Source organism: Eschscholzia californica, unplaced genomic scaffold (genome assembly GCF_041429995.1).
Source record: "Eschscholzia californica isolate CP2 unplaced genomic scaffold, dmEscCali1.0.p SCAF_4, whole genome shotgun sequence".
In the NCBI taxonomy this organism is placed as follows: Eukaryota; Viridiplantae; Streptophyta; class Magnoliopsida; order Ranunculales; family Papaveraceae; genus Eschscholzia; species Eschscholzia californica.
In genome coordinates, this window is record NW_028238461.1 from 16,109,914 (window position 1) to 16,119,026 (window position 9,113).

The following is a 9,113-nucleotide window of genomic DNA, read 5'->3' on the forward strand; positions in this document are numbered from 1 at the left end:
TTATCAGTCTTACCTCGGACGTATCAAGCTCGAGTTGAAATAGTACTGCGGCGGGCCTACCCATTGAGATATATATCCGGGTCGGGTCGTGACATAGTCAACTTGCTAACCGGGTCGGGTTGGGTTGACCTGTTGAGACGTATATCCCAGGTCGATTTGTAACAGATTCATACTCGCTAAACCTTAAGCCAAGCTAGGTCGAGATCAGTGGGCCGGACTGGTCTGGTTAATACATTAACAAATAGATCAAATTAGGTAATGGAGCTAGTAGTGGTGCTTATTGGAACAAACCGACCTGACCCAGTCATGGCTTCAACCCATACCTACAAAAGTCGGGTTGAAGTAGTATTGGATCTTAGCCATCTTGGTAAGGCATATATACCATCTGGTCCGAGATCGGGATCCTTATAGAACATATATCTTTGTTCTAAATCAACCAACGTACATTTTAACATTTATGTTGGCATAGACTACAACGTATTAGAATTTACTAAATCGTATTAATCAGATTAGTACAAATAAAATATTAGTACATTATTGTATCAAAATGTCCCTCCACCACCTAATGGTGCACTGGATGGGCACTGACCCCGCAATACGGGGATTCCAAGTTTGATCTCAAGAAAGTGTGAAGCTATTGAATTTAGACTTAAATAAAGTAAGTTATAATTAGTTGGGCTTGAGGCGTTGGTCTCTAAGGGTTAATTTAATCTGGTGTTTATCTTCCTTCTCGTTTTTTAAGGAATATTTAGCTTTAGGGTCATAGAAAAGTACCGACATTAACATTTGGGTAAAGAGTTTGTCCGTTATAAGGTGTGGGTCACAAACTAGCCGTTTACCCAGTTGACTAGAGACAGTCGTTAACAACCGTTAGTTTGTGACCCAAATGCTAACAACGGTCATTGACCCTAACGCTAAATTTACTTTTTAATCATTAGACCATGAGCGTCTTAAGGGAAATTGGTGAAAGATGTGTTGGTTTCATGGATGTACACATTTCGACAGAAAATTTGTCAGATTTGAGAACTTGTCAGATTTAGAGTGGAGCCTAGTCCTAAGCGCTAGCTCTTCCACCATCGTTAGTGCTGCGAAAGACACGAACCCTGACCGACGAACCCGTCAGTAGAGAGTCATAGACACCGACGACATACCACTAGTAAAAAGACAAGTTGTGTTAGCATAACTTCATAAGTCACTTTAATAGATCTACTGCTTAGCATAGACCCCTTCAATGTATCAAGGAAATAGTCTTAAGAATTCGTCCGATGAGATTCCCATAGAAAAACTATATTAAACGTTGAGAAGAAAACTAAGTCCATGTGATATTTCTGAAAAATATTTTGGAAAATATAGAGAGTTCCAAGATACTAACATGAGTGCCATGAGAACAAAGAGAAAGTGATCTAGAGAATTTGCAGGGGGGAAAATCTCACATTTCGAGGCACTGGTACACCAATTTTTGCCCAGCGGAAAGACGTAATGATTTGAAAACGCGCATTAAGTTCAGAATAAAGCATGTTCCCTCTAAGATCGACATATATTGAATTCGATGAACATTTATGTTTTTGAAATACATTGTAGTTTTGCTAGATTGATCAATATGCTTTTATTTTGGTATTACAATTTCCTTCTGAGATATTTATTGTTAGGGTCAGCGTACAGTACCAGCATTAGCATTTGGGTCACAGACTAACGGTTATTAACGACCGCCTCTAGTCAACTGGGTCAAGGGTTAGTGTGTGACTCAGACCCTGTAACGAATTAATTTTTGACCCAAATGTTAATGTCTGTATTTTTCTTTGACCCTAAATCTAAATATCCTTTTTAAAATCATTTAATATGTCGGGATTTTTCATTCCTACTTACATCGGATAGGAGAATAACTAAAAAATGCAATATACATCATAGTTATCAACTTACCACTAGTGAAAATTCATCCAAACTTGATGGTTCACTATAAACCACAAAGAGAAATATTCGAAAGATCACAACAATTGTATAAGTTTCTAATTATAAGGTCACTTTAAGGAGTATCTTAAACTACCGACATGTATATTTTACTGTTCATTTGATTTGGTCGACTATTGGCTTGATTTTCCAAAAGAACACATATCTTCCACATTTTGTAATAATTAATGTTTAAACCAATAGATTGTTATGAACTGTCGGTGTATTTCTCCAATGTGTAGATATTTGTATGCAACTTAATGGAATTAAAGGAAGAGAAAGAGATAGAGGTAATTAGATTTACTTTAAACAAAGAGATGAACATAACCAATCTTTATATGAAGAGTTCTTTTCAAACTTTCCATACAACAACATTATACCTATTTGTAAGGTGGATGGAGTTGTAGTATGGTGACACATAACCCCATGTGTTGTCACTTGCATGGTGTGTTGCTACTTTACAACAAAACACTTGTCATATGGAGTTCTCATGTAATGACACCACATATAGGTGGTTTTATGGAAATAGTGGCCATCCACAATAAATCTTTGGCAAGAGAAAGGTAATATTAAAGGCACCCAAGACATATGCTATACCAATAAGTTTATGGGCAGTCACATCCCTTATAACACTCCCCTTGGATGACCATCACTCGAAATAATTGCCTCATTAAAAACCTTGTCAGAAAAATCCAGCGGGATAAAATCTGATGAAGGAAAAAGAGTACAAATAATAGATTCTGAGCGACGATGGATACGCAAAATACTGACTCGTTAAAACCTTGCCAGAAAAACCCATTAGGCCAAAAACTGGACGAAGGAAAAAGAGTACAGAGCGTAGATAGCGATAAATGAACGTGCACATGATAATAGACTCCCCCTGATGAATATCATATCTTGGACCGATGTAGTCTTACATCATCAGATTATTCAAGCATCGCATTCCAATGCCTTCTACTAGTTTTCTGAACGTTGTAGTAGGCAAAGACTTTGTAAACAAGTCGGCATAATTTTAACATGGTTGTATCTTCTGGATATCAATCTCATTATTTTTCTGGAGATGATGTGAGTAAAACAACTTAGGGGACATGTGCTTAGTTCTATTGCCTTTGATGTATCCTTCTCTGCTCAGAGCAATGCATGTCAAATTATCTTTGTGAATGATTGTGGGAGAATTTGAGATTGAACCAAGACCACTTGAGCTTCTAATGTGTTCAATAATGGATCTAAGCCATATACATTCTTTTGTTGCGTCATTGAGAACAATAATTTCTGCATGGTTGGATGAGGTAGCGGGCATACTTTGTTTACTAGATTGCCATGAGAACGTTGTACCCCCGCTTGCGAATACATAGCCTGTCTGTGACATCCCTTTGTGCGGATCAGAAATATAACCGACATTTGTGTATCCTTTTACTTGAGAATTACCAGATAAATTTTTCGAATAAAATAATCCCATGTCAGTGGTTCATCTAAGATATCTTAAAATTTGCTTTACTCCAACCCAATGCTACTTAGTTGGTGCAGAGCTATATCTGGCTAATAGATTTACTGCAAAAGAAATGTCTGGTCTAGTGCATTGAGCTAAGTATGATAATGCACCAATAACACTCAGATATGGTACTTCTAGACCAAGGAGTGTTTCGTCTTCTTCTTTAGGTCGAAATAGATCTTTCAGACCATCGAGAGACCTCACAACCATGGGAGTACTAAGCGGATAAGAGTTCTCTCAATTTGTAAGCCAAGACAGAATTTTGTTTTCTCGAGATCTTTCATCTCGAATTCTTTCTTCAAACATTCTGTTGCTTTAGAGAGCTCTTCTGGAGTTCGTATAAAGTTGATGTCATCAACATATACTGCAAGAATAGCAAACCCAACATCTCCGTTCTTGATAAGTATACACGGACAAATGAGATCGTTTACATAACCTTCCTTGATCAGATATTCACTAAGACGATTGTACCACATTTGTCCAGATTATTTCAATACGTATAAGGCTCGATTAAGCTTTAGTGAATACATGGTACATGGGTTGCCTTTAGAAAATTTAAATCTTTCAGGGACTTTCATATAAATGTCGGTATCTAATTTTCCATATAGATACGCAGTGACCACGTCCATTAAGTTCATCTCGAGTTCTTCCAGAACTGCTAAACCGATCAAATATCGAAATGTTATTCCATCCATAACTGGAGAGTATGTTTCTTCATAATCGATCCCTGGTTTCTGCAAGAAACCTTGTGCCACAAGTCTTGCTTTATAGCGAACAACTTCATTATTCTCATTTCGTTTTTTAACGAATACCCATCTGAAACCTACAGGGTTTACATCTTTGGGTGTCAGGACTACAGGTCCAAAACATTACGTTTTGATAGTGAATTTAGCTCTGTTAGTATTGCTTCTTTCCATTTTACCCAACCAGTCCTTTTATGACATTCCTCAATTGAACGTGGTTCATAATCATCATTTTAGTGATAATATCAGTGGCTACCGAAAGCACATATATATCATTGATGATTATGTGATGCAGGCGCATACCATGTGGGCCCATGTCCACGCGTGCCTGATGAGACATGAAAATGTCCCATCTGAATCTCTTAACTCGGGTTAGTTAGTCCATTACGAGCAGTTACTCTCATGAATTACTTGTTTCTCTTGTCCAGGTGTCTTTATGGAATTGAGAGCGAAAAACTGTTAAAATCGGGAGAAAGACACACTTGAGGGGCATTTCGGTCATTTTGTGATTAAGGTGTTCTATAAATTTTAGTAATCGGTTGAAAAGTAGTGTTCAAGACAAATCCAACGACGAAAGCGGAAGTGAAATCGGAGTATGGACGAGAGAATTATGACAGGTCAAAGGTTGGGTCTAACATTGTTGACCAGCGGGTTACGTATTGTCTTGATTCTGGCCAGCGGGATAGTTTCAAGTGACGTGGCGCAAATGGAATTCAAGGACGTCATAGTTCTATGTACCCGCTAAGCATCGAAATGAATTAAAGCCAGATAATCTAGTGGAATCCGTCGCAAGATGATATCTATGCTCCCGCTTGCCACCTCGCGTCCAAATTCGTGTTCGTGAATCTGATGGCCACTGAATCCTTGTACAGATGTGAACCAATTTGAAGGGCGCTGCATCATTTTAAAGTACTCCGAGATACACCGTAGCAACACCTAATAAGCCAACTAATCTTCACGTGATAAGTTCCCAAAATTTGGAAATGCCATATCCTTTATAAATTCCTTCTTACCTCCATTACCATTAACAAATTTGGTTTTTAAACAGAGAAAGAAATCCGCATGGCAGCTCACGTTGGTCTTTATTGGAAAGAAATCATTTTCCTTCCTATTAACTACTGGTCTCATTCTAGAAATTTAAACAGGAAGGTAAATAGAGATTATTTTAGAAATCAATTGGATATTATAGGTTGGAGAGATTAGGTGAGTATGATGGAAGATCTCTCGGTTATTTGGAGCAACTAAGAATTGGCAGCTGGACCTAACAATTTCTTTGGAAGAAAATATTCTTCCTCTCTCTCTCTCGTCTTAAACCTTTAACAGTAGTGAGAAAAAGGGAAGTTTGTTTAAACAGAGGAAGACAACACATGATTTGATTGGAGTATTGAGAGAGATCAGAGGAAAGAAAATAAAGAAGATTTCTTAGAGAGAGAAAGGACTGGTTTGGTTTATTCTTCCTATTATGTCTATATAAACAGAGGAGGCAGGGGATCATGAGCATCTCATCTTTGGGGTCCTCTCGGTTAAGAAAGAAAAAGGAGTTTAGACAGAGACAAGGAGGAGGAGGACTCGGCCATAAAAGCTCATAACCGAGCTAGAGAGAGAAAGTGAGAAAGAGAGTTCTGTTCTTCTTTTCTTCTTCTTCTTCTTCTGATTCTTTTCTTTATAGAGAAGCTTAGATTAAGATAGTTGAGAGAGAGAGAGATATTGTAGATAGAGAGAAAGATTGAATCAAAGTTAATAAACTTCATTATCATCATCATCTTCTTCTTTCTTTATCATCACTCGGTTATAAACATTATAGAGTGCTCATAGTTTGTTTAGAGAGAGAAAGAAACAGTATAGAAAGAGAAATAAAGAGAAAACAGAGAAGGAGAAGAAAAACCAGGGAAGGAAAATTATTTTCTCACCTGGAAATCGTTTCCGGGAAGACGAGAAAATAATTTTCCCTAAGGTTCTGTTTGGCTGCGCAGAAGGAAAAAAAGGCGAAAAAAGGTGTTTTCTCTCCGATTCTTTACTTTATTTTCCAATTCTTTTTACATAATGCCTATGAGTAACTAATCTTACCTATCTAGGGTTTTAGATGAAGTCATAATAATTATATTCTCGATAAATTTATTAAAGTTTTTATTATTTTAACGATAAAATCTTCCGGGTTTTTAGACCGTTCATGGACTAAAAATCTGAGTTATATAAAGAACTCTCTAATTAGATCAAAATTAAATTGTTTTAGAATTGATTATATGGATGGATTCAGAAAACCCTAGGCTCTCCCCCATTTGAGTTCCTTGTATCATTTGTGATTATTTTCTTTCCGTAATTTTACTTTAATATTTTATTCATTTCAAAACCAAAACCAAATCATTTTAAAAATCTTATTACTTCCTAGTTTTAGAATAGATTCAACTAGTCTCTGAGGAACGAACCGGTCTTACCGGAATTTATTACAACTTGACACCCGTGCACTTGCGGGTGTAGACCTATTTAGGAAACTTTTTAGGCCCATCAGTGCCCACATCCTATTCGGCCATAATAGTAGTCTTAATTAGTATAGGATTAGGAAATTACTTTAAATTGGTATTTCTTTATTTTAAAGTTTCTATGTTTTAAGTATTTTATTATTTAGGAATCCTAGTTTGAGTCTATCTAGGAAAGTCTTATATCCTATAAAAGGAGGTCTAGTCTATTTTATTATTCAGATTGAAGAGAAAAACCATTGAAGTTAATCAAGTTTTAGTTTATTTATCGTTTTCTTTACAGTTCTTCGTTTATTTTATTGTTCTTATTTTAATTCCGCTGTGTCTACATCAAGTGGTTTTCAGAGCCATCAAAATTCTGGATTTAAAAAAAAAAAAAAAATATCTATGGATACATCTCCTCTTGAATGTTGGAAAAAATTTTCACGTTTATGCTGGGATCCAATTAGAGATACAATTCAATTTTATATGGATCGGAAGGATGAAAGAAAAATTCATCAAGTTTCTAAAATTCCACTCTTCGAAGGTCAATTCCATATAAATTTCTGGATTCAACGCATGGAAGATTGGTTCAGAAATCAAGAAGTTCATGACAATGATAAAGTTTTTTTGGTTGAACAACATATGTCCGAAAGAATTTATGAACAATTCAATGCAATGCAATGGAGACTCATTGACGAAGGAAAACAAATCATAGACGATTGGACGACGTTGAAAAACATCCTCAGGTATGATTTTCTTCCTCTCGATGAATGTTTGTCATGTGTAGAAACAAAAATTGAATTGAGAAGACAGTTCTCCGAAGTTACTTCAGTCATTAAGATCGATGATATTGAAGGAGAAGTTAAAGGAAAAAGGAACAAAATTCTCTCAATGACCGAGGAAGAAGAAAGAAGTAAATTTTCTTCATCAAAACTAACTTCTATTCGTGATGTGAAGAAACCATGTTCGGACGAATTATTTGATGCATATGCAATTCCGGGAGAAGACATCCTTGTTTCGAATCATAAAATTTTTCCTACACCATATTCAATGCAAAATTCGTCATATTCACCATCACCTCCATCTTCTAATTCTAGTGCTACACGAAATATTTCCGCTACAGAACTGCAATTTTGTCATATATCGGCTAAGGTAGTATATGTGGGTTCTTTCATCGATTTAAAGGACGACGGGCGATGTCTAAATTTATTGGACGTTTATACGTTGGCATTGTTTTTGCGAGTATCTTGGCAATATATGATTCAGCTTATAGTTGGTGGTATGGTCCAGATTTGTCTTCTACGGATTTTCAGCAAATTTCGTGAAAAGTGGGAATTAAGGATAGGTATGGCGAAGTTCATCATATGCGGGTGCATCAAAAGGTTTTCTTCATTGAAAAGGTTCGGGACGAACCTTCTGGGGAACAGGGTGCTGATGCAGGCGCATAACATGTGGGCCCATGTCCACGCGTGCCCACATCCTATTCGGCCATAATAGTAGTCTTAATTAGTATAGGATTAGGAAGTTACTTTAAATTGGTATTTCTTTATTTTAAAGTTTCTATGTTTTAAGTATTTTATTATTTAGGAATCCTAGTTTGAGTCTATCTAGGAAAGTCTTATATCCTATAAAAGGAGGTCTAGTCTATTTTATTATTCAGATTGAAGAGAAAAATCATTGAAGTTAATCAAGTTTTAGTTTATTTATCGTTTTCTTTACAGTTCTTCATTTATTTTATTGTTCTTATTTTAATTCCGCTGCGTCTACATCATTATGTTATCTCGATTTCACACTTTACCATTACAAGCATAATTTATAGATATCTCTTCATTTGGAGATAACTCATGCTCTTCAAGAGCTTCTGCCTCTTCTGGGGTTTCACCCAGTTCTAGGGGTGTATTAGCTAAAGGTGTAGCTTGTTGATTTGTCGTCTCTTCTGGAGCATTATTTGCTTGTAGTTGGTTTTTCCTCTTCCGGGGAATAATATCTTTAGAATCGATTGATCGCCCACGTTTCAGACGTGTTTTGGACGATTCATTTGCTGCAATGTTTTTATCTTGTCCTTTAGGGATATCTATCCTTGCTAGAACATTTGCAGCAGGTATATGTGATTTTGTCACTCTCGCTGCGTCATTAAATCCGTCGGGCATTTTATTAGCAATCTCTAGATGTATTATCCTTTGTACTTCAACTGCAGATTGATTAGTACGAGGAACAAAATGAGACAAATTTGGTTTCACGCACTTCTAGGGGTGTATTAGCTAAAGGTGTAGTTTGTTGATTTGTTGTCTCTTCTGGAGCATTATTTGCTTGTAGTTGGTTTTTCCTCTTCCGGGGAACAATATCTTTGGAACTGATTGATCGTCCACGTTGCAGACGTGTCTTGGATGATTCATTTGCTGCAATATTTTTATCTTGTCCTTCAGAGATATCTATCCTTGCTAGAACATTTGCAGCAGGTATATGTGATTT